The 26,500-nt window shown below is 39.5% G+C and overlaps 30 non-coding genes across 30 annotated transcripts; all 30 read right to left on the bottom strand.

The window, feature by feature from the left end:
• Nucleotides 1–656: 656 nt before the first annotated feature.
• On the bottom strand, nucleotides 657–775 carry LOC141317876 (5S ribosomal RNA). Its single transcript, XR_012352228.1, has one exon. It is a non-coding gene; the product is annotated as a 5S ribosomal RNA (ribosomal RNA).
• Nucleotides 776–859: 84 nt separating this feature from the next.
• Nucleotides 860–978, bottom strand: LOC141319253 (5S ribosomal RNA). The gene has a single exon (XR_012353520.1). It is a non-coding gene; the product is annotated as a 5S ribosomal RNA (ribosomal RNA).
• An 801-nt stretch (nucleotides 979–1,779) lies between these two features.
• LOC141317553 (5S ribosomal RNA) lies at nucleotides 1,780–1,898 on the bottom strand. Its single transcript, XR_012351925.1, has one exon. It is a non-coding gene; the product is annotated as a 5S ribosomal RNA (ribosomal RNA).
• An 84-nt stretch (nucleotides 1,899–1,982) lies between these two features.
• LOC141319252 (5S ribosomal RNA) lies at nucleotides 1,983–2,101 on the bottom strand. Its single transcript, XR_012353519.1, has one exon. It is a non-coding gene; the product is annotated as a 5S ribosomal RNA (ribosomal RNA).
• Nucleotides 2,102–2,902: 801 nt separating this feature from the next.
• On the bottom strand, nucleotides 2,903–3,021 carry LOC141319110 (5S ribosomal RNA). The gene has a single exon (XR_012353385.1). It is a non-coding gene; the product is annotated as a 5S ribosomal RNA (ribosomal RNA).
• Nucleotides 3,022–3,105: 84 nt separating this feature from the next.
• On the bottom strand, nucleotides 3,106–3,224 carry LOC141318469 (5S ribosomal RNA). The gene has a single exon (XR_012352784.1). It is a non-coding gene; the product is annotated as a 5S ribosomal RNA (ribosomal RNA).
• Nucleotides 3,225–3,308: 84 nt separating this feature from the next.
• LOC141345894 (5S ribosomal RNA) lies at nucleotides 3,309–3,427 on the bottom strand. The gene has a single exon (XR_012357106.1). It is a non-coding gene; the product is annotated as a 5S ribosomal RNA (ribosomal RNA).
• An 801-nt stretch (nucleotides 3,428–4,228) lies between these two features.
• On the bottom strand, nucleotides 4,229–4,347 carry LOC141319109 (5S ribosomal RNA). The gene has a single exon (XR_012353384.1). It is a non-coding gene; the product is annotated as a 5S ribosomal RNA (ribosomal RNA).
• Nucleotides 4,348–4,431: 84 nt separating this feature from the next.
• LOC141318468 (5S ribosomal RNA) lies at nucleotides 4,432–4,550 on the bottom strand. The gene has a single exon (XR_012352783.1). It is a non-coding gene; the product is annotated as a 5S ribosomal RNA (ribosomal RNA).
• Nucleotides 4,551–5,351: 801 nt separating this feature from the next.
• On the bottom strand, nucleotides 5,352–5,470 carry LOC141317541 (5S ribosomal RNA). Its single transcript, XR_012351914.1, has one exon. It is a non-coding gene; the product is annotated as a 5S ribosomal RNA (ribosomal RNA).
• Nucleotides 5,471–6,271: 801 nt separating this feature from the next.
• On the bottom strand, nucleotides 6,272–6,390 carry LOC141317529 (5S ribosomal RNA). Its single transcript, XR_012351903.1, has one exon. It is a non-coding gene; the product is annotated as a 5S ribosomal RNA (ribosomal RNA).
• An 84-nt stretch (nucleotides 6,391–6,474) lies between these two features.
• LOC141319251 (5S ribosomal RNA) lies at nucleotides 6,475–6,593 on the bottom strand. Its single transcript, XR_012353518.1, has one exon. It is a non-coding gene; the product is annotated as a 5S ribosomal RNA (ribosomal RNA).
• An 801-nt stretch (nucleotides 6,594–7,394) lies between these two features.
• On the bottom strand, nucleotides 7,395–7,513 carry LOC141311510 (5S ribosomal RNA). Its single transcript, XR_012348975.1, has one exon. It is a non-coding gene; the product is annotated as a 5S ribosomal RNA (ribosomal RNA).
• An 801-nt stretch (nucleotides 7,514–8,314) lies between these two features.
• Nucleotides 8,315–8,433, bottom strand: LOC141317518 (5S ribosomal RNA). The gene has a single exon (XR_012351892.1). It is a non-coding gene; the product is annotated as a 5S ribosomal RNA (ribosomal RNA).
• Nucleotides 8,434–9,234: 801 nt separating this feature from the next.
• On the bottom strand, nucleotides 9,235–9,353 carry LOC141317506 (5S ribosomal RNA). Its single transcript, XR_012351881.1, has one exon. It is a non-coding gene; the product is annotated as a 5S ribosomal RNA (ribosomal RNA).
• Nucleotides 9,354–9,437: 84 nt separating this feature from the next.
• On the bottom strand, nucleotides 9,438–9,556 carry LOC141345982 (5S ribosomal RNA). The gene has a single exon (XR_012357119.1). It is a non-coding gene; the product is annotated as a 5S ribosomal RNA (ribosomal RNA).
• Nucleotides 9,557–10,357: 801 nt separating this feature from the next.
• LOC141319108 (5S ribosomal RNA) lies at nucleotides 10,358–10,476 on the bottom strand. Its single transcript, XR_012353383.1, has one exon. It is a non-coding gene; the product is annotated as a 5S ribosomal RNA (ribosomal RNA).
• Nucleotides 10,477–10,560: 84 nt separating this feature from the next.
• LOC141318467 (5S ribosomal RNA) lies at nucleotides 10,561–10,679 on the bottom strand. Its single transcript, XR_012352782.1, has one exon. It is a non-coding gene; the product is annotated as a 5S ribosomal RNA (ribosomal RNA).
• An 801-nt stretch (nucleotides 10,680–11,480) lies between these two features.
• Nucleotides 11,481–11,599, bottom strand: LOC141317493 (5S ribosomal RNA). The gene has a single exon (XR_012351869.1). It is a non-coding gene; the product is annotated as a 5S ribosomal RNA (ribosomal RNA).
• Nucleotides 11,600–12,400: 801 nt separating this feature from the next.
• Nucleotides 12,401–12,519, bottom strand: LOC141317481 (5S ribosomal RNA). Its single transcript, XR_012351858.1, has one exon. It is a non-coding gene; the product is annotated as a 5S ribosomal RNA (ribosomal RNA).
• An 84-nt stretch (nucleotides 12,520–12,603) lies between these two features.
• On the bottom strand, nucleotides 12,604–12,722 carry LOC141344861 (5S ribosomal RNA). The gene has a single exon (XR_012356852.1). It is a non-coding gene; the product is annotated as a 5S ribosomal RNA (ribosomal RNA).
• An 801-nt stretch (nucleotides 12,723–13,523) lies between these two features.
• Nucleotides 13,524–13,642, bottom strand: LOC141311499 (5S ribosomal RNA). The gene has a single exon (XR_012348964.1). It is a non-coding gene; the product is annotated as a 5S ribosomal RNA (ribosomal RNA).
• A 7,279-nt stretch (nucleotides 13,643–20,921) lies between these two features.
• On the bottom strand, nucleotides 20,922–21,040 carry LOC141317470 (5S ribosomal RNA). The gene has a single exon (XR_012351847.1). It is a non-coding gene; the product is annotated as a 5S ribosomal RNA (ribosomal RNA).
• Nucleotides 21,041–21,124: 84 nt separating this feature from the next.
• LOC141297805 (5S ribosomal RNA) lies at nucleotides 21,125–21,243 on the bottom strand. Its single transcript, XR_012341464.1, has one exon. It is a non-coding gene; the product is annotated as a 5S ribosomal RNA (ribosomal RNA).
• Nucleotides 21,244–22,044: 801 nt separating this feature from the next.
• LOC141317458 (5S ribosomal RNA) lies at nucleotides 22,045–22,163 on the bottom strand. Its single transcript, XR_012351836.1, has one exon. It is a non-coding gene; the product is annotated as a 5S ribosomal RNA (ribosomal RNA).
• Nucleotides 22,164–22,247: 84 nt separating this feature from the next.
• LOC141317926 (5S ribosomal RNA) lies at nucleotides 22,248–22,366 on the bottom strand. Its single transcript, XR_012352275.1, has one exon. It is a non-coding gene; the product is annotated as a 5S ribosomal RNA (ribosomal RNA).
• Nucleotides 22,367–23,167: 801 nt separating this feature from the next.
• Nucleotides 23,168–23,286, bottom strand: LOC141314462 (5S ribosomal RNA). Its single transcript, XR_012350128.1, has one exon. It is a non-coding gene; the product is annotated as a 5S ribosomal RNA (ribosomal RNA).
• An 84-nt stretch (nucleotides 23,287–23,370) lies between these two features.
• LOC141297301 (5S ribosomal RNA) lies at nucleotides 23,371–23,489 on the bottom strand. The gene has a single exon (XR_012341355.1). It is a non-coding gene; the product is annotated as a 5S ribosomal RNA (ribosomal RNA).
• A 1,518-nt stretch (nucleotides 23,490–25,007) lies between these two features.
• LOC141314451 (5S ribosomal RNA) lies at nucleotides 25,008–25,126 on the bottom strand. The gene has a single exon (XR_012350127.1). It is a non-coding gene; the product is annotated as a 5S ribosomal RNA (ribosomal RNA).
• Nucleotides 25,127–25,210: 84 nt separating this feature from the next.
• LOC141297286 (5S ribosomal RNA) lies at nucleotides 25,211–25,329 on the bottom strand. The gene has a single exon (XR_012341352.1). It is a non-coding gene; the product is annotated as a 5S ribosomal RNA (ribosomal RNA).
• Between the last annotated feature and the right edge of the window lie 1,171 nt (nucleotides 25,330–26,500).

The following is a 26,500-nucleotide window of genomic DNA, read 5'->3' as shown; positions in this document are numbered from 1 at the left end:
AGCCGAGTTACAAGACTAAAATGGGGTCAGATTTAACTGTGAGAGATGACTAGTGGTTAAAAGAATGAGACATAAAAGAAAATTGGTTTAAATAGATTTGGTGTATTTACAAGGTTCACATAAAAGACTTTAAAACAACACGATAAAACTAGGTAAACTCTGTTAAAAGAATACAGTTCATTTGTCCATACCCTAAAAACAGGTAAACTCTGTTAAAAGAATACAGTTCATTTGTCCATACCCTAAAAACAGTCCAAGAACCCCAGTGTGTTGATAAGTCCAATGTGAGTGTCCACCAGTGTATATACAATCCACAGAAAGTGTAATCCAAAGTTTGCAGGTGGTGAATGGAAAGGTGAGCTCTAAAATTAGCAACTCCTCAATCCAACAGTTTGGTGACTGTCCTTTGTTTGTCATGCTGCTCTCTTATACAGTTGTACTTCCTGCTTCCTGTCATGTGTCTAGTCACATGACAGGCCAACCATCCATTTATTAAAGACACATACACTTAAAATGTTAAGAGTAATAAAATGGCCTAAAAAACATGTAAAACACTTAAAACTCTATAATACATTTAAATTATTGTAATAAATAGAGCGGTAAAACACGTCTTTCTAAAAGCCAGCATATTATATAAATAGTGAAGAAAAGGCAAAAGCTTACAGCACCTGGTATTCCCAGGCGGTCTCCCATCCAAGTACTAACCAGGCCAGACGCTGCTTAGCTTCCGAGATCAGACGAGATCGGGCGCTCTCAGCGCGGTATGGCCATAAGCGAGGGCTGCTCCAAAAAGTGGGCTATTTAAAGATCAGCCTCCGTAAAAGCCAGCATATTATATAAATAGTGAAGAAAAGGCAAAAGCTTACAGCACCTGGTAATCCCAGGCGGTCTCCCATCCAAGTACTAACGAGGCCCGACGCTGCTTAGCTTCCGAGATCAGACGAGATCGGGCGCTCTCAGCGCGGTATGGCCATAAGCGAGGGCTGCTCCAAAAAGTGGGCTATTTAAAGATCAGCCTCCGTAAAAGCCAGCATATTATATAAATAGTGAAGAAAAGGCAAAAGCTTACAGCACCTGGTATTCCCAGGCGGTCTCCCATAAAAGTGTAACAATCGGCCTTATCAGCCGAGTTACAAGACTAAAATGGGGTCAGATTTAACTGTGAGAGATGACTAGTGGTTAAAAGAATGAGACATAAAAGAAAATTGGTTTAAATAGATTTGGTGTATTTACAAGGTTCACATAAAAGACTTTAAAACAACACGATAAAACTAGGTAAACTCTGTTAAAAGAATACAGTTCATTTGTCCATACCCTAAAAACAGGTAAACTCTGTTAAAAGAATACAGTTCATTTGTCCATACCCTAAAAACAGTCCAAGAACCCCAGTGTGTTGATAAGTCCAATGTGAGTGTCCACCAGTGTATATACAATCCACAGAAAGTGTAATCCAAAGTTTGCAGGTGGTGAATGGAAAGGTGAGCTCTAAAATTAGCAACTCCTCAATCCAACAGTTTGGTGACTGTCCTTTGTTTGTCATGCTGCTCTCTTATACAGTTGTACTTCCTGCTTCCTGTCATGTGTCTAGTCACATGACAGGCCAACCATCCATTTATTAAAGACACATACACTTAAAATGTTAAGAGTAATAAAATGGCCTAAAAAACATGTAAAACACTTAAAACTCTATAATACATGTAAATGATTGTAATAAATAGAGCGGTAAAACACGTCTTTCTAAAAGCCAGCATATTATATAAATAGTGAAGAAAAGGCAAAAGCTTACAGCACCTGGTATTCCCAGGCGGTCTCCCATCCAAGTACTAACCAGGCCCGACGCTGCTTAGCTTCCGAGATCAGACGAGATCGGGCGCTCTCAGCGCGGTATGGCCATAAGCGAGGGCTGCTCCAAAAAGTGGGCTATTTAAAGATCAGCCTCCGTAAAAGCCAGCATATTATATAAATAGTGAAGAAAAGGCAAAAGCTTACAGCACCTGGTAATCCCAGGCGGTCTCCCATCCAAGTACTAACGAGGCCCGACGCTGCTTAGCTTCCGAGATCAGACGAGATCGGGCGCTCTCAGCGCGGTATGGCCATAAGCGAGGGCTGCTCCAAAAAGTGGGCTATTTAAAGATCAGCCTCCGTAAAAGCCAGCATATTATATAAATAGTGAAGAAAAGGTAAAAGCTTACAGCACCTGGTATTCCCAGGCGGTCTCCCATAAAAGTGTAACAATCGGCCTTATCAGCCGAGTTACAAGACTAAAATGGGGTCAGATTTAACTGTGAGAGATGACTAGTGGTTAAAAGAATGAGACATAAAAGAAAATTGGTTTAAATAGATTTGGTGTATATACAAGGTTCACATAAAAGACTTTAAAACAACACGATAAAACTAGGTAAACTCTGTTAAAAGAATACAGTTCATTTGTCCATACCCTAAAAACAGGTAAACTCTGTTAAAAGAATACAGTTCATTTGTCCATACCCTAAAAACAGTCCAAGAACCCCAGTGTGTTGATAAGTCCAATGTGAGTGTCCACCAGTGTATATACAATCCACAGAAAGTGTAATCCAAAGTTTGCAGGTGGTGAATGGAAAGGTGAGCTCTAAAATTAGCAACTCCTCAATCCAACAGTTTGGTGACTGTCCTTTGTTTGTCATGCTGCTCTCTTATACAGTTGTACTTCCTGCTTCCTGTCATGTGTCTAGTCACATGACAGGCCAACCATCCATTTATTAAAGACACATACACTTAAAATGTTAAGAGTAATAAAATGGCCTAAAAAACATGTAAAACACTTAAAACTCTATAATACATTTAAATTATTGTAATAAATAGAGCGGTAAAACACGTCTTTCTAAAAGCCAGCATATTATATAAATAGTGAAGAAAAGGCAAAAGCTTACAGCACCTGGTATTCCCAGGCGGTCTCCCATCCAAGTACTAACCAGGCCAGACGCTGCTTAGCTTCCGAGATCAGACGAGAACGGGCGCTCTCAGCGCGGTATGGCCATAAGCGAGGGCTGCTCCAAAAAGTGGGCTATTTAAAGATCAGCCTCCGTAAAAGCCAGCATATTATATAAATAGTGAAGAAAAGGCAAAAGCTTACAGCACCTGGTATTCCCAGGCGGTCTCCCACCCAAGTACTAACCAGTCCCGACGCTGCTTAGCTTCCGAGATCAGACGAGATCGGGCGCTCTCAGCGCGGTATGGCCATAAGCGAGGGCTGCTCCAAAAAGTGGGCTATTTAAAGATCAGCCTCCGTAAAAGCCAGCATATTATATAAATAGTGAAGAAAAGGCAAAAGTTTACAGCACCTGGTAATCCCAGGCGGTCTCCCATCCAAGTACTAACGAGGCCCGACGCTGCTTAGCTTCCGAGATCAGACGAGATCGGGCGCTCTCAGCGCGGTATGGCCATAAGCGAGGGCTGCTCCAAAAAGTGGGCTATTTAAAGATCAGCCTCCGTAAAAGCCAGCATATTATATAAATAGTGAAGAAAAGGCAAAAGCTTACAGCACCTGGTATTCCCAGGCGGTCTCCCATAAAAGTGTAACAATCGGCCTTATCAGCCGAGTTACAAGACTAAAATGGGGTCAGATTTAACTGTGAGAGATGACTAGTGGTTAAAAGAATGAGACATAAAAGAAAATTGGTTTAAATAGATTTGGTGTATATACAAGGTTCACATAAAAGACTTTAAAACAACACGATAAAACTAGGTAAACTCTGTTAAAAGAATACAGTTCATTTGTCCATACCCTAAAAACAGGTAAACTCTGTTAAAAGAATACAGTTCATTTGTCCATACCCTAAAAACAGTCCAAGAACCCCAGTGTGTTGATAAGTCCAATGTGAGTGTCCACCAGTGTATATACAATCCACAGAAAGTGTAATCCAAAGTTTGCAGGTGGTGAATGGAAAGGTGAGCTCTAAAATTAGCAACTCCTCAATCCAACAGTTTGGTGACTGTCCTTTGTTTGTCATGCTGCTCTCTTATACAGTTGTACTTCCTGCTTCCTGTCATGTGTCTAGTCACATGACAGGCCAACCATCCATTTATTAAAGACACATACACTTAAAATGTTAAGAGTAATAAAATGGCCTAAAAAACATGTAAAACACTTAAAACTCTATAATACATTTAAATTATTGTAATAAATAGAGCGGTAAAACACGTCTTTCTAAAAGCCAGCATATTATATAAATAGTGAAGAAAAGGCAAAAGCTTACAGCACCTGGTATTCCCAGGCGGTCTCCCATCCAAGTACTAACCAGGCCAGACGCTGCTTAGCTTCCGAGATCAGACGAGAACGGGCGCTCTCAGCGCGGTATGGCCATAAGCGAGGGCTGCTCCAAAAAGTGGGCTATTTAAAGATCAGCCTCCGTAAAAGCCAGCATATTATATAAATAGTGAAGAAAAGGCAAAAGCTTACAGCACCTGGTATTCCCAGGCGGTCTCCCACCCAAGTACTAACCAGTCCCGACGCTGCTTAGCTTCCGAGATCAGACGAGATCGGGCGCTCTCAGCGCGGTATGGCCATAAGCGAGGGCTGCTCCAAAAAGTGGGCTATTTAAAGATCAGCCTCCGTAAAAGCCAGCATATTATATAAATAGTGAAGAAAAGGCAAAAGCTTACAGCACCTGGTATTCCCAGGCGGTCTCCCATAAAAGTGTAACAATCGGCCTTATCAGCCGAGTTACAAGACTAAAATGGGGTCAGATTTAACTGTGAGAGATGACTAGTGGTTAAAAGAATGAGACATAAAAGAAAATTGGTTTAAATAGATTTGGTGTATTTACAAGGTTCACATAAAAGACTTTAAAACAACACGATAAAACTAGGTAAACTCTGTTAAAAGAATACAGTTCATTTGTCCATACCCTAAAAACAGGTAAACTCTGTTAAAAGAATACAGTTCATTTGTCCATACCCTAAAAACAGTCCAAGAACCCCAGTGTGTTGATAAGTCCAATGTGAGTGTCCACCAGTGTATATACAATCCACAGAAAGTGTAATCCAAAGTTTGCAGGTGGTGAATGGAAAGGTGAGCTCTAAAATTAGCAACTCCTCAATCCAACAGTTTGGTGACTGTCCTTTGTTTGTCATGCTGCTCTCTTATACAGTTGTACTTCCTGCTTCCTGTCATGTGTCTAGTCACATGACAGGCCAACCATCCATTTATTAAAGACACATACACTTAAAATGTTAAGAGTAATAAAATGGCCTAAAAAACATGTAAAACACTTAAAACTCTATAATACATGTAAATGATTGTAATAAATAGAGCGGTAAAACACGTCTTTCTAAAAGCCAGCATATTATATAAATAGTGAAGAAAAGGCAAAAGCTTACAGCACCTGGTATTCCCAGGCGGTCTCCCATCCAAGTACTAACCAGGCCCGACGCTGCTTAGCTTCCGAGATCAGACGAGATCGGGCGCTCTCAGCGCGGTATGGCCATAAGCGAGGGCTGCTCCAAAAAGTGGGCTATTTAAAGATCAGCCTCCGTAAAAGCCAGCATATTATATAAATAGTGAAGAAAAGGCAAAAGCTTACAGCACCTGGTATTCCCAGGCGGTCTCCCATAAAAGTGTAACAATCGGCCTTATCAGCCGAGTTACAAGACTAAAATGGGGTCAGATGTAACTGTGAGAGATGACTAGTGGTTAAAAGAATGAGACATAAAAGAAAATTGGTTTAAATAGATTTGGTGTATTTACAAGGTTCACATAAAAGACTTTAAAACAACACGATAAAACTAGGTAAACTCTGTTAAAAGAATACAGTTCATTTGTCCATACCCTAAAAACAGGTAAACTCTGTTAAAAGAATACAGTTCATTTGTCCATACCCTAAAAACAGTCCAAGAACCCCAGTGTGTTGATAAGTCCAATGTGAGTGTCCACCAGTGTATATACAATCCACAGAAAGTGTAATCCAAAGTTTGCAGGTGGTGAATGGAAAGGTGAGCTCTAAAATTAGCAACTCCTCAATCCAACAGTTTGGTGACTGTCCTTTGTTTGTCATGCTGCTCTCTTATACAGTTGTACTTCCTGCTTCCTGTCATGTGTCTAGTCACATGACAGGCCAACCATCCATTTATTAAAGACACATACACTTAAAATGTTAAGAGTAATAAAATGGCCTAAAAAACATGTAAAACACTTAAAACTCTATAATACATGTAAATGATTGTAATAAATAGAGCGGTAAAACACGTCTTTCTAAAAGCCAGCATATTATATAAATAGTGAAGAAAAGGCAAAAGCTTACAGCACCTGGTATTCCCAGGCGGTCTCCCATCCAAGTACTAACCAGGCCCGACGCTGCTTAGCTTCCGAGATCAGACGAGATCGGGCGCTCTCAGCGCGGTATGGCCATAAGCGAGGGCTGCTCCAAAAAGTGGGCTATTTAAAGATCAGCCTCCGTAAAAGCCAGCATATTATATAAATAGTGAAGAAAAGGCAAAAGCTTACAGCACCTGGTAATCCCAGGCGGTCTCCCATCCAAGTACTAACGAGGCCCGACGCTGCTTAGCTTCCGAGATCAGACGAGATCGGGCGCTCTCAGCGCGGTATGGCCATAAGCGAGGGCTGCTCCAAAAAGTGGGCTATTTAAAGATCAGCCTCCGTAAAAGCCAGCATATTATATAAATAGTGAAGAAAAGGCAAAAGCTTACAGCACCTGGTATTCCCAGGCGGTCTCCCATAAAAGTGTAACAATCGGCCTTATCAGCCGAGTTACAAGACTAAAATGGGGTCAGATTTAACTGTGAGAGATGACTAGTGGTTAAAAGAATGAGACATAAAAGAAAATTGGTTTAAATAGATTTGGTGTATATACAAGGTTCACATAAAAGACTTTAAAACAACACGATAAAACTAGGTAAAATCTGTTAAAAGAATACAGTTCATTTGTCCATACCCTAAAAACAGGTAAACTCTGTTAAAAGAATACAGTTCATTTGTCCATACCCTAAAAACAGTCCAAGAACCCCAGTGTGTTGATAAGTCCAATGTGAGTGTCCACCAGTGTATATACAATCCACAGAAAGTGTAATCCAAAGTTTGCAGGTGGTGAATGGAAAGGTGAGCTCTAAAATTAGCAACTCCTCAATCCAACAGTTTGGTGACTGTCCTTTGTTTGTCATGCTGCTCTCTTATACAGTTGTACTTCCTGCTTCCTGTCATGTGTCTAGTCACATGACAGGCCAACCATCCATTTATTAAAGACACATACACTTAAAATGTTAAGAGTAATAAAATGGCCTAAAAAACATGTAAAACACTTAAAACTCTATAATACATTTAAATGATTGTAATAAATAGAGCGGTAAAACACGTCTTTCTAAAAGCCAGCATATTATATAAATAGTGAAGAAAAGGCAAAAGCTTACAGCACCTGGTATTCCCAGGCGGTCTCCCATCCAAGTACTAACCAGGCCCGACGCTGCTTAGCTTCCGAGATCAGACGAGACCGGGCGCTCTCAGCGCGGTATGGCCATAAGCGAGGGCTGCTCCAAAAAGTGGGCTATTTAAAGATCAGCCTCCGTAAAAGCCAGCATATTATATAAATAGTGAAGAAAAGGCAAAAGCTTACAGCACCTGGTATTCCCAGGCGGTCTCCCATAAAAGTGTAACAATCGGCCTTATCAGCCGAGTTACAAGACTAAAATGGGGTCAGATTTAACTGTGAGAGATGACTAGTGGTTAAAAGAATGAGACATAAAAGAAAATTGGTTTAAATAGATTTGGTGTATTTACAAGGTTCACATAAAAGACTTTAAAACAACACGATAAAACTAGGTAAACTCTGTTAAAAGAATACAGTTCATTTGTCCATACCCTAAAAACAGGTAAACTCTGTTAAAAGAATACAGTTCATTTGTCCATACCCTAAAAACAGTCCAAGAACCCCAGTGTGTTGATAAGTCCAATGTGAGTGTCCACCAGTGTATATACAATCCACAGAAAGTGTAATCCAAAGTTTGCAGGTGGTGAATGGAAAGGTGAGCTCTAAAATTAGCAACTCCTCAATCCAACAGTTTGGTGACTGTCCTTTGTTTGTCATGCTGCTCTCTTATACAGTTGTACTTCCTGCTTCCTGTCATGTGTCTAGTCACATGACAGGCCAACCATCCATTTATTAAAGACACATACACTTAAAATGTTAAGAGTAATAAAATGGCCTAAAAAACATGTAAAACACTTAAAACTCTATAATACATGTAAATGATTGTAATAAATAGAGCGGTAAAACACGTCTTTCTAAAAGCCAGCATATTATATAAATAGTGAAGAAAAGGCAAAAGCTTACAGCACCTGGTATTCCCAGGCGGTCTCCCATCCAAGTACTAACCAGGCCCGACGCTGCTTAGCTTCCGAGATCAGACGAGATCGGGCGCTCTCAGCGCGGTATGGCCATAAGCGAGGGCTGCTCCAAAAAGTGGGCTATTTAAAGATCAGCCTCCGTAAAAGCCAGCATATTATATAAATAGTGAAGAAAAGGCAAAAGCTTACAGCACCTGGTATTCCCAGGCGGTCTCCCATAAAAGTGTAACAATCGGCCTTATCAGCCGAGTTACAAGACTAAAATGGGGTCAGATTTAACTGTGAGAGATGACTAGTGGTTAAAAGAATGAGACATAAAAGAAAATTGGTTTAAATAGATTTGGTGTATTTACAAGGTTCACATAAAAGACTTTAAAACAACACGATAAAACTAGGTAAACTCTGTTAAAAGAATACAGTTCATTTGTCCATACCCTAAAAACAGGTAAACTCTGTTAAAAGAATACAGTTCATTTGTCCATACCCTAAAAACAGTCCAAGAACCCCAGTGTGTTGATAAGTCCAATGTGAGTGTCCACCAGTGTATATACAATCCACAGAAAGTGTAATCCAAAGTTTGCAGGTGGTGAATGGAAAGGTGAGCTCTAAAATTAGCAACTCCTCAATCCAACAGTTTGGTGACTGTCCTTTGTTTGTCATGCTGCTCTCTTATACAGTTGTACTTCCTGCTTCCTGTCATGTGTCTAGTCACATGACAGGCCAACCATCCATTTATTAAAGACACATACACTTAAAATGTTAAGAGTAATAAAATGGCCTAAAAAACATGTAAAACACTTAAAACTCTATAATACATGTAAATGATTGTAATAAATAGAGCGGTAAAACACGTCTTTCTAAAAGCCAGCATATTATATAAATAGTGAAGAAAAGGCAAAAGCTTACAGCACCTGGTATTCCCAGGCGGTCTCCCATCCAAGTACTAACCAGGCCCGACGCTGCTTAGCTTCCGAGATCAGACGAGATCGGGCGCTCTCAGCGCGGTATGGCCATAAGCGAGGGCTGCTCCAAAAAGTGGGCTATTTAAAGATCAGCCTCCGTAAAAGCCAGCATATTATATAAATAGTGAAGAAAAGGCAAAAGCTTACAGCACCTGGTAATCCCAGGCGGTCTCCTATCCAAGTACTAACGAGGCCCGACGCTGCTTAGCTTCCGAGATCAGACGAGATCGGGCGCTCTCAGCGCGGTATGGCCATAAGCGAGGGCTGCTCCAAAAAGTGGGCTATTTAAAGATCAGCCTCCGTAAAAGCCAGCATATTATATAAATAGTGAAGAAAAGGCAAAAGCTTACAGCACCTGGTATTCCCAGGCGGTCTCCCATAAAAGTGTAACAATCGGCCTTATCAGCCGAGTTACAAGACTAAAATGGGGTCAGATTTAACTGTGAGAGATGACTAGTGGTTAAAAGAATGAGACATAAAAGAAAATTGGTTTAAATAGATTTGGTGTATATACAAGGTTCACATAAAAGACTTTAAAACAACACGATAAAACTAGGTAAACTCTGTTAAAAGAATACAGTTCATTTGTCCATACCCTAAAAACAGGTAAACTCTGTTAAAAGAATACAGTTCATTTGTCCATACCCTAAAAACAGTCCAAGAACCCCAGTGTGTTGATAAGTCCAATGTGAGTGTCCACCAGTGTATATACAATCCACAGAAAGTGTAATCCAAAGTTTGCAGGTGGTGAATGGAAAGGTGAGCTCTAAAATTAGCAACTCCTCAATCCAACAGTTTGGTGACTGTCCTTTGTTTGTCATGCTGCTCTCTTATACAGTTGTACTTCCTGCTTCCTGTCATGTGTCTAGTCACATGACAGGCCAACCATCCATTTATTAAAGACACATACACTTAAAATGTTAAGAGTAATAAAATGGCCTAAAAAACATGTAAAACACTTAAAACTCTATAATACATTTAAATTATTGTAATAAATAGAGCGGTAAAACACGTCTTTCTAAAAGCCAGCATATTATATAAATAGTGAAGAAAAGGCAAAAGCTTACAGCACCTGGTATTCCCAGGCGGTCTCCCATCCAAGTACTAACCAGGCCAGACGCTGCTTAGCTTCCGAGATCAGACGAGAACGGGCGCTCTCAGCGCGGTATGGCCATAAGCGAGGGCTGCTCCAAAAAGTGGGCTATTTAAAGATCAGCCTCCGTAAAAGCCAGCATATTATATAAATAGTGAAGAAAAGGCAAAAGCTTACAGCACCTGGTATTCCCAGGCGGTCTCCCACCCAAGTACTAACCAGTCCCGACGCTGCTTAGCTTCCGAGATCAGACGAGATCGGGCGCTCTCAGCGCGGTATGGCCATAAGCGAGGGCTGCTCCAAAAAGTGGGCTATTTAAAGATCAGCCTCCGTAAAAGCCAGCATATTATATAAATAGTGAAGAAAAGGCAAAAGCTTACAGCACCTGGTATTCCCAGGCGGTCTCCCATAAAAGTGTAACAATCGGCCTTATCAGCCGAGTTACAAGACTAAAATGGGGTCAGATTTAACTGTGAGAGATGACTAGTGGTTAAAAGAATGAGACATAAAAGAAAATTGGTTTAAATAGATTTGGTGTATTTACAAGGTTCACATAAAAGACTTTAAAACAACACGATAAAACTAGGTAAACTCTGTTAAAAGAATACAGTTCATTTGTCCATACCCTAAAAACAGGTAAACTCTGTTAAAAGAATACAGTTCATTTGTCCATACCCTAAAAACAGTCCAAGAACCCCAGTGTGTTGATAAGTCCAATGTGAGTGTCCACCAGTGTATATACAATCCACAGAAAGTGTAATCCAAAGTTTGCAGGTGGTGAATGGAAAGGTGAGCTCTAAAATTAGCAACTCCTCAATCCAACAGTTTGGTGACTGTCCTTTGTTTGTCATGCTGCTCTCTTATACAGTTGTACTTCCTGCTTCCTGTCATGTGTCTAGTCACATGACAGGCCAACCATCCATTTATTAAAGACACATACACTTAAAATGTTAAGAGTAATAAAATGGCCTAAAAAACATGTAAAACACTTAAAACTCTATAATACATGTAAATGATTGTAATAAATAGAGCGGTAAAACACGTCTTTCTAAAAGCCAGCATATTATATAAATAGTGAAGAAAAGGCAAAAGCTTACAGCACCTGGTATTCCCAGGCGGTCTCCCATCCAAGTACTAACCAGGCCCGACGCTGCTTAGCTTCCGAGATCAGACGAGATCGGGCGCTCTCAGCGCGGTATGGCCATAAGCGAGGGCTGCTCCAAAAAGTGGGCTATTTAAAGATCAGCCTCCGTAAAAGCCAGCATATTATATAAATAGTGAAGAAAAGGCAAAAGCTTACAGCACCTGGTATTCCCAGGCGGTCTCCCATAAAAGTGTAACAATCGGCCTTATCAGCCGAGTTACAAGACTAAAATGGGGTCAGATTTAACTGTGAGAGATGACTAGTGGTTAAAAGAATGAGACATAAAAGAAAATTGGTTTAAATAGATTTGGTGTATTTACAAGGTTCACATAAAAGACTTTAAAACAACACGATAAAACTAGGTAAACTCTGTTAAAAGAATACAGTTCATTTCTCCATACCCTAAAAACAGGTAAACTCTGTTAAAAGAATACAGTTCATTTGTCCATACCCTAAAAACAGTCCAAGAACCCCAGTGTGTTGATAAGTCCAATGTGAGTGTCCACCAGTGTATATACAATCCACAGAAAGTGTAATCCAAAGTTTGCAGGTGGTGAATGGAAAGGTGAGCTCTAAAATTAGCAACTCCTCAATCCAACAGTTTGGTGACTGTCCTTTGTTTGTCATGCTGCTCTCTTATACAGTTGTACTTCCTGCTTCCTGTCATGTGTCTAGTCACATGACAGGCCAACCATCCATTTATTAAAGACACATACACTTAAAATGTTAAGAGTAATAAAATGGCCTAAAAAACATGTAAAACACTTAAAACTCTATAATACATGTAAATGATTGTAATAAATAGAGCGGTAAAACACGTCTTTCTAAAAGCCAGCATATTATATAAATAGTGAAGAAAAGGCAAAAGCTTACAGCACCTGGTATTCCCAGGCGGTCTCCCATCCAAGTACTAACCAGGCCCGACGCTGCTTAGCTTCCGAGATCAGACGAGATCGGGCGCTCTCAGCGCGGTATGGCCATAAGCGAGGGCTGCTCCAAAAAGTGGGCTATTTAAAGATCAGCCTCCGTAAAAGCCAGCATATTATATAAATAGTGAAGAAAAGGCAAAAGCTTACAGCACCTGGTAATCCCAGGCGGTCTCCCATCCAAGTACTAACGAGGTCCGACGCTGCTTAGCTTCCGAGATCAGACGAGATCGGGCGCTCTCAGCGCGGTATGGCCATAAGCGAGGGCTGCTCCAAAAAGTGGGCTATTTAAAGATCAGCCTCCGTAAAAGCCAGCATATTATATAAATAGTGAAGAAAAGGCAAAAGCTTACAGCACCTGGTATTCCCAGGCGGTCTCCCATAAAAGTGTAACAATCGGCCTTATCAGCCGAGTTACAAGACTAAAATGGGGTCAGATTTAACTGTGAGAGATGACTAGTGGTTAAAAGAATGAGACATAAAAGAAAATTGGTTTAAATAGATTTGGTGTATATACAAGGTTCACATAAAAGACTTTAAAACAACACGATAAAACTAGGTAAACTCTGTTAAAAGAATACAGTTCATTTGTCCATACCCTAAAAACAGGTAAACTCTGTTAAAAGAATACAGTTCATTTGTCCATACCCTAAAAACAGTCCAAGAACCCCAGTGTGTTGATAAGTCCAATGTGAGTGTCCACCAGTGTATATACAATCCACAGAAAGTGTAATCCAAAGTTTGCAGGTGGTGAATGGAAAGGTGAGCTCTAAAATTAGCAACTCCTCAATCCAACAGTTTGGTGACTGTCCTTTGTTTGTCATGCTGCTCTCTTATACAGTTGTACTTCCTGCTTCCTGTCATGTGTCTAGTCACATGACAGGCCAACCATCCATTTATTAAAGACACATACACTTAAAATGTTAAGAGTAATAAAATGGCCTAAAAAACATGTAAAACACTTAAAACTCTATAATACATTTAAATGATTGTAATAAATAGAGCGGTAAAACACGTCTTTCTAAAAGCCAGCATATTATATAAATAGTGAAGAAAAGGCAAAAGCTTACAGCACCTGGTATTCCCAGGCGGTCTCCCATCCAAGTACTAACCAGGCCCGACGCTGCTTAGCTTCCGAGATCAGACGAGACCGGGCGCTCTCAGCGCGGTATGGCCATAAGCGAGGGCTGCTCCAAAAAGTGGGCTATTTAAAGATCAGCCTCCGTAAAAGCCAGCATATTATATAAATAGTGAAGAAAAGGCAAAAGCTTACAGCACCTGGTATTCCCAGGCGGTCTCCCATAAAAGTGTAACAATCGGCCTTATCAGCCGAGTTACAAGACTAAAATGGGGTCAGATTTAACTGTGAGAGATGACTAGTGGTTAAAAGAATGAGACATAAAAGAAAATTGGTTTAAATAGATTTGGTGTATTTACAAGGTTCACATAAAAGACTTTAAAACAACACGATAAAACTAGGTAAACTCTGTTAAAAGAATACAGTTCATTTGTCCATACCCTAAAAACAGGTAAACTCTGTTAAAAGAATACAGTTCATTTGTCCATACCCTAAAAACAGTCCAAGAACCCCAGTGTGTTGATAAGTCCAATGTGAGTGTCCACCAGTGTATATACAATCCACAGAAAGTGTAATCCAAAGTTTGCAGGTGGTGAATGGAAAGGTGAGCTCTAAAATTAGCAACTCCTCAATCCAACAGTTTGGTGACTGTCCTTTGTTTGTCATGCTGCTCTCTTATACAGTTGTACTTCCTGCTTCCTGTCATGTGTCTAGTCACATGACAGGCCAACCATCCATTTATTAAAGACACATACACTTAAAATGTTAAGAGTAATAAAATGGCCTAAAAAACATGTAAAACACTTAAAACTCTATAATACATGTAAATGATTGTAATAAATAGAGCGGTAAAACACGTCTTTCTAAAAGCCAGCATATTATATAAATAGTGAAGAAAAGGCAAAAGCTTACAGCACCTGGTATTCCCAGGCGGTCTCCCATCCAAGTACTAACCAGGCCCGACGCTGCTTAGCTTCCGAGATCAGACGAGATCGGGCGCTCTCTTTTTTTTTTATCTTTTTTTTATTTTCAATTCACAAATTTTCAATTACAGTTTTCCATCACATTCACACTCACTCAACACAATTTGTTACATTCATATGAGTCATCTTTCAATTGACATCCATTATTTTGCACAAAAAAAGGAAAATACAGATACATAAATGAAATATACAAGAGATATGTCTACTACCCTTCTCAAATCAAATGATTGCTTCCTACCAATTAAAGCAGATTTTCCCACCCACATCTTGATATATGAACTTATTTGTGTCTATAAAAAATTCTTTTGCCTTTTTCTCTCCAAACTTACAAATCAACTCCACATCTCTTTGTGTTATTAACTTAAATATATCTTTAACTTTCATCGTCCTACCCTCAAAATGTGCATAGTTCCTTCTTAGAACCACTGCTAGTCTAGCATGACTTAAAAGAAAATTAATTAGACAGATATCCCTTTTTTTCCTTTTCCCAACAATTCCAAACAAAAATATTTTCCCCCATTCCTCCTCTGACTTCACTTGCACACCCCAGTTTTCTATTAATATACTTTTAAGAAAATCAAAGAAACCAACCAAAGCTTCACATCTCAGAAAATAATGTAAAAAACTCTCATGGCCATTATCACACACATCACACATCACATTGACATCATTGTTTATTTTATTTAACACCACATTCGTGTAAATTCTATTATGTCTTATCAGAAAGTCATTGTTCTCACAATCAATACTGTTGTATTTTATATTTAGGTTTGACCAGATTTTTTTCACATCCAGATCCTCAAACACTTTCTTCCACACTTTTTCTGCCGCTGGTTCTTTTATAACATCACTGATTAATCTCCTGTATACATTCTTTACACTCATATTCTTAATTTTGTACTTTTCACCATTATCATGCACATACATCTCTGGCATACATTGCTCTTCTTTAGAGACACATTCACTTTTAATCACCTTAGTCCATTGCAAGGGTATACTTGTTTTAATTTTGTCATATATTGTATTCACTTTCTCTCTATTCTCCATTCCATCTAAATCACACACAGAATCATAAATGCAGTTATCTCTAAGAAATCCTGGAATAACTTCGTACATTATATCCTTTACTTGTTTTATGCCCCCTTCTATAAATTTATGTTCATACAATGTTTTATTTTTATACTTAATTTTTTCATTCAGAAATAGTGGCAGATTTTTAATCACATTTATATCTTCACACTCATACTCTAATTTGGGTAGGAAATGCCTCCATGCCTCTAAAACCTCCCGATATATTTCTGGTATTCCTCCCGTCATTGATTGCTTGAAGCCCATGTACCAACCATTATCTCCTATTCCTCCCACGTCATCAACATACTTTCTTAAGAACTCCTTCCATCCATAATCCCATCTCCCTCCCATATATTTTATTACCGTTTTTATTCTCATTGCGGCTCTTTTTGTTTCTAAGTCCATCAAGTTTAAACCCCCTTCCCATCTCTTACCCACCAATGTTTTCTGTGCAATTTTCACCCCTTTGCCGCCCCATATAAAATCACCTACAATTTTATTCAATTCATTCAACACCCACCCTGGCATTTCCATTACACTCATCACATACACACATACTGACAATAACAGGCTATTTACCACTATTACTTTCCCATTTAATTTCAATTTTCTCCCTTTCCATGCTGCACATACTGTTCTTATTTTGTTAATCACCCCGGTCCAAGTCACATCTCTTGCCTCTTTGCTTTGCACCCCTAAATATACCCCTAATACTTTCACATATCTTTCCTCCACTCTTAACCCTACCTCTACTCTCTCTACCTCCCCTATATACATTAGTTCTGATTTCTCCATATTTATTTTTGCCCCTGATGCCTTCCCATACCTCTTCACTATCTCTAAAACTCTTTTTACACTGTTTCCTTCTCTCACTGTGATTGTAGTATCATCTGCATATTGGTTTATAGTACACATCCCTCCATATGGCAACTCAATGCCCACTACTCTTTTATCTCTCTTAATTAAAGTAGCTAGAGGCTCTACTGAAATGGCATACAATAATGCAGACAGGGGACATCCCTGTCTTACTGATCTTCCTACATCGAACTTGTCTGTTAGCACTCCATTTATTTTTATGCAACTTTTTGCTTTTTCATATAGTCTTCTTATCCATCCTATCACTTTCACCCCAAATCCAAACTTCTCTAATACCCTAAATAAATATTTGTGTTCCACTCTATCAAAAGCTTTATTCCAATCAATCCCTAATACTATCCCTCCCTTCTCATCTCGTTTCATATGCTCCATAACATCCCTAACGGTCCCTATCGTGTCCGCTATATCCCTGCCTGGTATACTGTAACTCTGTGTTGGTTGAACTATACTTCCTATCACTCTTTTCACTCTATTCGCTAAAACTTTAGTCAGTATTTTATAATCCACATTTAATAGACTGATTGGTCTATAGTTCTCCATATCTAATCTATTTCCCTTCTTATACACTAAAGCTATCACTCCCTCCACCATTCTATCTTGCACTACTCCTGTTCTTTCTATCCCCTTAAAAACTTCAACTAGAATTGGTGCTACCCCTTCCTTATATGTTTTATACCATTCAATACCGATCCCATCACTCCCCGGACTTTTTCCATTTTTCAACCCCCCTATTGCCTCTTTCACCTCCTCTTCCTCTATATCCTTATCACACCATTCCCTATCTTCCTCACTTAGAATATTCCCTACACTTTCTAATACTTCCTCTATGATTTTCTCATCTGCTCCTCCCCTCTTGTATAAATCTTCATAGAATTCTTGCACTCTCTCCAAAATCTCTACGTAGTCTTTTGTTGTTTTGCCTTCCTTTGTATTTATTTCGTTTATATATGTTTTACTTTGTCTCCTTTTCTCTAGCCCTAAGAAATACCCTGTACATTTCTCACCTTCTAATGCATATTTTGCCCTACTTCTTAGAATTGCTCCTCTACATTTCTCCCTCTCAAATTTCTCCAGTGCTATCTTAGCCTCTATATATTTTTCCATACTATATCCTTCTTCATCTTCAGCCTTGTTTAATTCTTCCCTCAATCTTTCTTTCAGCAACTCTTCTTCCTTCTTCATCTTTTCCCATCTTTTCTTACTATATTTTATACTGATGAACTTAATCTGGTCTTTCATTTTCTCCCATCTTTCCCCTATTCTGTCATCTAATCCTCCCTCTCTTTTATACTCATCTATCTTCTCATTTTCTCTATTTATTAGATCCTTCATCTGTATCTCATATTCTTCCTCTCCAATGTATCCTGCATTCAATATCCACATCCCTCCTCCTACCTCCTCACTCCCTATCTTAATTCTGAACCTAACACCATCATGATCACTTAAACTATTTCCTTGATGCCTTGTCCCATCTATGTATCTAATGATTTCCTCCTTAACTAACACTAAATCTATTCTACTCTGTTTTAATATACCTTCTTTTAATTGCCTCCTAGTAAATTCTCTTTTTTCTGGATTTTCATACCTCCACACATCTATTAACCCCTTCTCTCTCATTATCTCCATCAACATTCCCCTAGATTTCTCCCATCTAAATTTTACGCCCTTGCCCACATCTAATCTGCTACATTTTATATTAAAATCCCCCACTACAATACATTTCCCCACAACTAATTCTTTTAATTCTTCCAATATTTCCCTCCTATCTACTTCTATATTCGGAACGTATATATTTATTAATCTAAAATCTATATCTCTATATGTAAATTCAACTACCAAGATCCTTCCCCTCTGATCTTTATATACCTCCCTTATACCTTTGACACTATCTTTTTTAAAAAGTACTGCCACACCTCTTGCATTTTTTGCTCCATTATTATAATAAATATCCCCTCTCCACTCCTCTCTCATCTCTCTCACTTTATCCTCTTCCCAATTTGTCTCCTGTATACAAATTATATCACTCCTATATGTAAATAATAACTCTTTCATCTTGCTTTTATTCCTTAACCCATTTATATTTATTGAAGTTACAGTGGCCATGAGAGTAGCTAAAGAAAACTAAATAAAATTGAAAAACAAAACCACATATAATTAAATAAGGCATCAAATACCTGCCCGTGGTTCCTTGATCTGTTCACTCTGTTCTCCGTCCGTCTCAGACTTCCTCTTTGCACTGAGTCTTTTAATCTTTGCTTTCAGTCCATCTTTTTGTCCCCCATTCCTATTTTCTTCACCTTTACTTTCTTTCAGTTCCTGTTCCATCTCTTTCTTTTCATCCTCTTTACCTTTTCCTTTCACTTTACTTTCACCTTTGTCTTCCTCGCTCTGTTCCGACTGTTCCATCTCCTCCTCCTCGCCATCCTTTTCACCCTTGCTCCCAATTCTGTCTCGCCGCTCCATTTTGCTTCTTTTTTCACCAGCCTCAGCTCCATCTTTACCTCCCCCGCTCACAACACCAGCCACTTCCACCTCTTGTTCCTCTGTCAGATCACTGTACCTCCTTTCATCATCTTCTTGTCCAACTACTCGCTCTCTCTCTAATCGCATCCATTCTTCACAATCTCTTGCATAATGTCCTCCTCCACCACATTTGAAGCACTTTAATTCAGGGCACTCTCTGAATATGTGCCCTGGCTTGATACAAAGTCTGCAAACACGTACTTGTCTATCATGGATGACGCGAAAATATTCGGTGCCTCTCAGAGTCTCAAACTTTGTGGAGTATGGAAGTGAACATACCTGTTCCGTAAAACGAACCTTTAAGAACCGGGTTCCATCAGCTATATCCGTTCCAGGCCATAACCGACGTTTTATTGGTGAGAGTGGTCGTACTCCCCACTCTTGTAGTTTGAAGAGTATCTTCTCATCCTCTAAGTATACTGGCAAGTTTATAAAAGACACCACCATGTCATTATTCATAACTTCCCTTGCATGCACCATCACTCCTTGTACTCTCACGCCATCCATTAGTTTATGCTTTGCCTCTTCATCCTTCATTGTGAGTTCATACATCCTTTCACCTCTCACTCTGCAGCCGATCACCTCTCCACACTCCTTCTTTACTCCCCTCAGCAAATCCATCATGGAAATCTTTTCTGTTCCCTCCACTTCCACCTCCAATGTCAGGTCTTTGCTATATTTTCCTTTTGTTCCTCCTTGCACTCCTTGGTTGTTTTCTTCTCTTTCTCTCTGCAGATCTCCTGTGACTTTGTTTGTTTTCTGCTGCTTTTGAATCACTACTTGGTTGTCTTTTCCACTTCTTTGATCGTCCTCTTCATTCTTCCCATTGCTACCTTTTATCATTGTTGTTTGCACTGTTTCTTTGTCTGCAGCCATGATGTGCATCTGCAGCATGCTTCAACCAGGAAGAGTCCAAAAAGTCCCCCACACAGCCTAAGCTGTTGGGGGAAGTGATCAGGGTTAACTCTGACTTTCCAACAACGAATTCCCAAAGTCCAAAATCAAAAAGAAAATTAAGTATTTCAGAAAAGAGATTGTCAAACAAATGGATTCAGAGAGTATCTCTGCACTGCAAACCTAGCACTACCTGCTGGCTCTCTAGCGCTCTCAGCGCGGTATGGCCATAAGCGAGGGCTGCTCCAAAAAGTGGGCTATTTAAAGATCAGCCTCCGTAAAAGCCAGCATATTATATAAATAGTGAAGAAAAGGCAAAAGCTTACAGCACCTGGTATTCCCAGGCGGTCTCCCATAAAAGTGTAACAATCGGCCTTATCAGCCGAGTTACAAGACTAAAATGGGGTCAGATTTAACTGTGAGAGATGACTAGTGGTTAAAAGAATGAGACATAAAAGAAAATTGGTTTAAATAGATTTGGTGTATTTACAAGGTTCACATAAAAGACTTTAAAACAACACGATAAAACTAGGTAAACTCTGTTAAAAGAATACAGTTCATTTGTCCATACCCTAAAAACAGGTAAACTCTGTTAAAAGAATACAGTTCATTTGTCCATACCCTAAAAACAGTCCAAGAACCCCAGTGTGTTGATAAGTCCAATGTGAGTGTCCACCAGTGTATATACAATCCACAGAAAGTGTAATCCAAAGTTTGCAGGTGGTGAATGGAAAGGTGAGCTCTAAAATTAGCAACTCCTCAATCCAACAGTTTGGTGACTGTCCTTTGTTTGTCATGCTGCTCTCTTATACAGTTGTACTTCCTGCTTCCTGTCATGTGTCTAGTCACATGACAGGCCAACCATCCATTTATTAAAGACACATACACTTAAAATGTTAAGAGTAATAAAATGGCCTAAAAAACATGTAAAACACTTAAAACTCTATAATACATGTAAATGATTGTAATAAATAGAGCGGTAAAACACGTCTTTCTAAAAGCCAGCATATTATATAAATAGTGAAGAAAAGGCAAAAGCTTACAGCACCTGGTATTCCCAGGCGGTCTCCCATCCAAGTACTAACCAGGCCCGACGCTGCTTAGCTTCCGAGATCAGACGAGATCGGGCGCTCTCAGCGCGGTATGGCCATAAGCCAGGGCTGCTCCAAAAAGTGGGCTATTTAAAGATCAGCCTCCGTATAAGCCAGCATATTATATAAATAGTGAAGAAAAGGCAAAAGCTTACAGCACCTGGTATTCCCAGGCGGTCTCCCATCCAAGTACTAACCAGGCCCGACGCTGCTTAGCTTCCGAGATCAGACGAGATCGGGCGCTCTCAGCACGGTATGGCCATAAGCGAGGGCTGCTCCAAAAAGTGGGCTATTTAAAGATCAGCCTCCGTAAAAGCCAGCATATTATATAAATAGTGAAGAAAAGGCAAAAGCTTACAGCACCTGGTATTCCCAGGCGGTCTCCCATAAAAGTGTAACAATCGGCCTTATCAGCCGAGTTACAAGACTAAAATGGGGTCAGATTTAACTGTGAGAGATGACTAGTGGTTAAAAGAATGAGACATAAAAGAAAATTGGTTTAAATAGATTTGGTGTATTTACAAGGTTCACATAAAAGACTTTAAAACAACACGATAAAACTAGGTAAACTCTGTTAAAAGAATACAGTTCATTTGTCCATACCCTAAAAACAGGTAAACTCTGTTAAAAGAATACAGTTCATTTGTCCATACCCTAAAAACAGTCCAAGAACCCCAGTGTGTTGATAAGTCCAATGTGAGTGTCCACCAGTGTATATACAATCCACAGAAAGTGTAATCCAAAGTTTGCAGGTGGTGAATGGAAAGGTGAGCTCTAAAATTAGCAACTCCTCAATCCAACAGTTTGGTGACTGTCCTTTGTTTGTCATGCTGCTCTCTTATACAGTTGTACTTCCTGCTTCCTGTCATGTGTCTAGTCACATGACAGGCCAACCATCCATTTATTAAAGACACATACACTTAAAATGTTAAGAGTAATAAAATGGCCTAAAAAACATGTAAAACACTTAAAACTCTATAATACATGTAAATGATTGTAATAAATAGAGCGGTAAAACACGTCTTTCTAAAAGCCAGCATATTATATAAATAGTGAAGAAAAGGCAAAAGCTTACAGCACCTGGTATTCCCAGGCGGTCTCCCATCCAAGTACTAACCAGGCCCGACGCTGCTTAGCTTCCGAGATCAGACGAGATCGGGCGCTCTCAGCGCGGTATGGCCATAAGCCAGGGCTGCTCCAAAAAGTGGGCTATTTAAAGATCAGCCTCCGTATAAGCCAGCATATTATATAAATAGTGAAGAAAAGGCAAAAGCTTACAGCACCTGGTATTCCCAGGCGGTCTCCCATCCAAGTACTAACCAGGCCCGACGCTGCTTAGCTTCCAAGATCAGAGGAGATCGGGCGCTCTCAGCGCGGTATGGCCATAAGCGAGGGCTGCTCCAAAAAGTGGGCTATTTAAAGATCAGCCTCCGTAAAAGCCAGCATATTATATAAATAGTGAAGAAAAGGCAAAAGCTTACAGCACCTGGTATTCCCAGGCGGTCTCCCATAAAAGTGTAACAATCGGCCTTATCAGCCGAGTTACAAGACTAAAATGGGGTCAGATTTAACTGTGAGAGATGACTAGTGGTTAAAAGAATGAGACATAAAAGAAAATTGGTTTAAATAGATTTGGTGTATTTACAAGGTTCACATAAAAGACTTTAAAACAACACGATAAAACTAGGTAAACTCTGTTAAAAGAATACAGTTCATTTGTCCATACCCTAAAAACAGGTAAACTCTGTTAAAAGAATACAGTTCATTTGTCCATACCCTAAAAACAGTCCAAGAACCCCAGTGTGTTGATAAGTCCAATGTGAGTGTCCACCAGTGTATATACAATCCACAGAAAGTGTAATCCAAAGTTTGCAGGTGATGAATGGAAAGGTGAGCTCTAAAATTAGCAACTCCTCAATCCAACAGTTTGGTGACTGTCCTTTGTTTGTCATGCTGCTCTCTTATACAGTTGTACTTCCTGCTTCCTGTCATGTGTCTAGTCACATGACAGGCCAACCATCCATTTATTAAAGACACATACACTTAAAATGTTAAGAGTAATAAAATGGCCTAAAAAACATGTAAAACACTTAAAACTCTATAATACATGTAAATGATTGTAATAAATAGAGCGGTAAAACACGTCTTTCTAAAAGCCAGCATATTATATAAATAGTTAAGAAAAGGCAAAAGCTTACAGCACCTGGTATTCCCAGGCGGTCTCCCATCCAAGTACTAACCAGGCCCGACGCTGCTTAGCTTCCGAAATCAGACGAGATCGGGCGCTCTCAGCGCGGTATGGCCATAAGCGAGGGCTGCTCCAAAAAGTGGGCTATTTAAAGATCAGCCTCCGTAAAAGCCAGCATATTATATAAATAGTGAAGAAAAGGCAAAAGCTTACAGCACCTGGTATTCCCAGGCGGTCTCCCATCCAAGTACTAACCAGGCCCGGCGCTGCTTAGCTTCCGAGATCAGACGAGATCGGGCGCTCACAGCGCGGTATGGCCATAAGCGAGGGCTGCTCCAAAAAGTGGGCTATTTAAAGATCAGCCTCCGTAAAAGCCAGCATATTATATAAATAGTGAAGAAAAGGCAAAAGCTTACAGCACCTGGTATTCCCAGGCGGTCTCCCATAAAAGTGTAACAATCGGCCTTATCAGCCGAGTTACAAGACTAAAATGGGGTCAGATTTAACTGTGAGAGATGACTAGTGGTTAAAAGAATGAGACATAAAAGAAAATTGGTTTAAATAGATTTGGTGTATTTACAAGGTTCACATAAAAGACTTTAAAACAACACGATAAAACTAGGTAAACTCTGTTAAAAGAATACAGTTCATTTGTCCATACCCTAAAAACAGGTAAACTCTGTTAAAAGAATACAGTTCATTTGTCCATACCCTAAAAACAGTCCAAGAACCCCAGTGTGTTGATAAGTCCAATGTGAGTGTCCACCAGTGTATATACAATCCACAGAAAGTGTAATCCAAAGTTTGCAGGTGGTGAATGGAAAGGTGAGCTCTAAAATTAGCAACTCCTCAATCCAACAGTTTGGTGACTGTCCTTTGTTTGTCATGCTGCTCTCTTATACAGTTGTACTTCCTGCTTCCTGTCATGTGTCTAGTCACATGACAGGCCAACCATCCATTTATTAAAGACACATACACTTAAAATGTTAAGAGTAATAAAATGGCCTAAAAAACATGTAAAACACTTAAAACTCTATAATACATGTAAATGATTGTAATAAATAGAGCGGTAAAACACGTCTTTCTAAAAGCCAGCATATTATATAAATAGTGAAGAAAAGGCAAAAGCTTACAGCACCTGGTATTCCCAGGCGGTCTCCCATAAAAGTGTAACAATCGGCCTTATCAGCCGAGTTACAAGACTAAAATGGGGTCAGATTTAACTGTGAGAGATGACTAGTGGTTAAAAGAATGAGACATAAAAGAAAATTGGTTTAAATAGATTTGGTGTATTTACAAGGTTCACATAAAAGACTTTAAAACAACACGATAAAACTAGGTAAACTCTGTTAAAAGAATACAGTTCATTTGTCCATACCCTAAAAACAGGTAAACTCTGTTAAAAGAATACAGTTCATTTGTCCATACCCTAAAAACAGTCCAAGAACCCCAGTGTGTTGATAAGTCCAATGTGAGTGTCCACCAGTGTATATACAATCCACAGAAAGTGTAATCCAAAGTTTGCAGGTGGTGAATGGAAAGGTGAGCTCTAAAATTAGCAACTCCTCAATCCAACAGTTTGGTGACTGTCCTTTGTTTGTCATGCTGCTCTCTTATACAGTTGTACTTCCTGCTTCCTGTCATGTGTCTAGTCACATGACAGGCCAACCATCCATTTATTAAAGACACATACACTTAAAATGTTAAGAGTAATAAAATGGCCTAAAAAACATGTAAAACACTTAAAACTCTATAATACATGTAAATGATTGTAATAAATAGAGCGGTAAAACACGTCTTTCTAAAAGCCAGCATATTATATAAATAGTTAAGAAAAGGCAAAAGCTTACAGCACCTGGTATTCCCAGGCGGTCTCCCATCCAAGTACTAACCAGGCCCGACGCTGCTTAGCTTCCGAAATCAGACGAGATCGGGCGCTCTCAGCGCGGTATGGCCATAAGCGAGGGCTGCTCCAAAAAGTGGGCTATTTAAAGATCAGCCTCCGTAAAAGCCAGCATATTATATAAATAGTGAAGAAAAGGCAAAAGCTTACAGCACCTGGTATTCCCAGGCGGTCTCCCATCCAAGTACTAACCAGGCCCGGCGCTGCTTAGCTTCCGAGATCAGACGAGATCGGGCGCTCACAGCGCGGTATGGCCATAAGCGAGGGCTGCTCCAAAAAGTGGGCTATTTAAAGATCAGCCTCCGTAAAAGCCAGCATATTATATAAATAGTGAAGAAAAGGCAAAAGCTTACAGCACCTGGTATTCCCAGGCGGTCTCCCATAAAAGTGTAACAATCGGCCTTATCAGCCGAGTTACAAGACTAAAATGGGGTCAGATTTAACTGTGAGAGATGACTAGTGGTTAAAAGAATGAGACATAAAAGAAAATTGGTTTAAATAGATTTGGTGTATTTACAAGGTTCACATAAAAGACTTTAAAACAACACGATAAAACTAGGTAAACTCTGTTAAAAGAATACAGTTCATTTGTCCATACCCTAAAAACAGGTAAACTCTGTTAAAAGAATACAGTTCATTTGTCCATACCCTAAAAACAGTCCAAGAACCCCAGTGTGTTGATAAGTCCAATGTGAGTGTCCACCAGTGTATATACAATCCACAGAAAGTGTAATCCAAAGTTTGCAGGTGGTGAATGGAAAGGTGAGCTCTAAAATTAGCAACTCCTCAATCCAACAGTTTGGTGACTGTCCTTTGTTTGTCATGCTGCTCTCTTATACAGTTGTACTTCCTGCTTCCTGTCATGTGTCTAGTCACATGACAGGCCAACCATCCATTTATTAAAGACACATACACTTAAAATGTTAAGAGTAATAAAATGGCCTAAAAAACATGTAAAACACTTAAAACTCTATAATACATGTAAATGATTGTAATAAATAGAGCGGTAAAACACGTCTTTCTAAAAGCCAGCATATTATATAAATAGTGAAGAAAAGGCAAAAGCTTACAGCACCTGGTATTCCCAGGCGGTCTCCCATAAAAGTGTAACAATCGGCCTTATCAGCCGAGTTACAAGACTAAAATGGGGTCAGATTTAACTGTGAGAGATGACTAGTGGTTAAAAGAATGAGACATAAAAGAAAATTGGTTTAAATAGATTTGGTGTATTTACAAGGTTCACATAAAAGACTTTAAAACAACACGATAAAACTAGGTAAACTCTGTTAAAAGAATACAGTTCATTTGTCCATACCCTAAAAACAGGTAAACTCTGTTAAAAGAATACAGTTCATTTGTCCATACCCTAAAAACAGTCCAAGAACCCCAGTGTGTTGATAAGTCCAATGTGAGTGTCCACCAGTGTATATACA

This window comes from Garra rufa, chromosome 1 (genome assembly GCF_049309525.1).
Source record: "Garra rufa chromosome 1, GarRuf1.0, whole genome shotgun sequence".
Classification (NCBI taxonomy): domain Eukaryota; kingdom Metazoa; phylum Chordata; class Actinopteri; order Cypriniformes; family Cyprinidae; genus Garra; species Garra rufa.
Note: the sequence above shows the minus strand (reverse complement) of the source record. Positions and strands in the feature narration are given on the sequence as shown.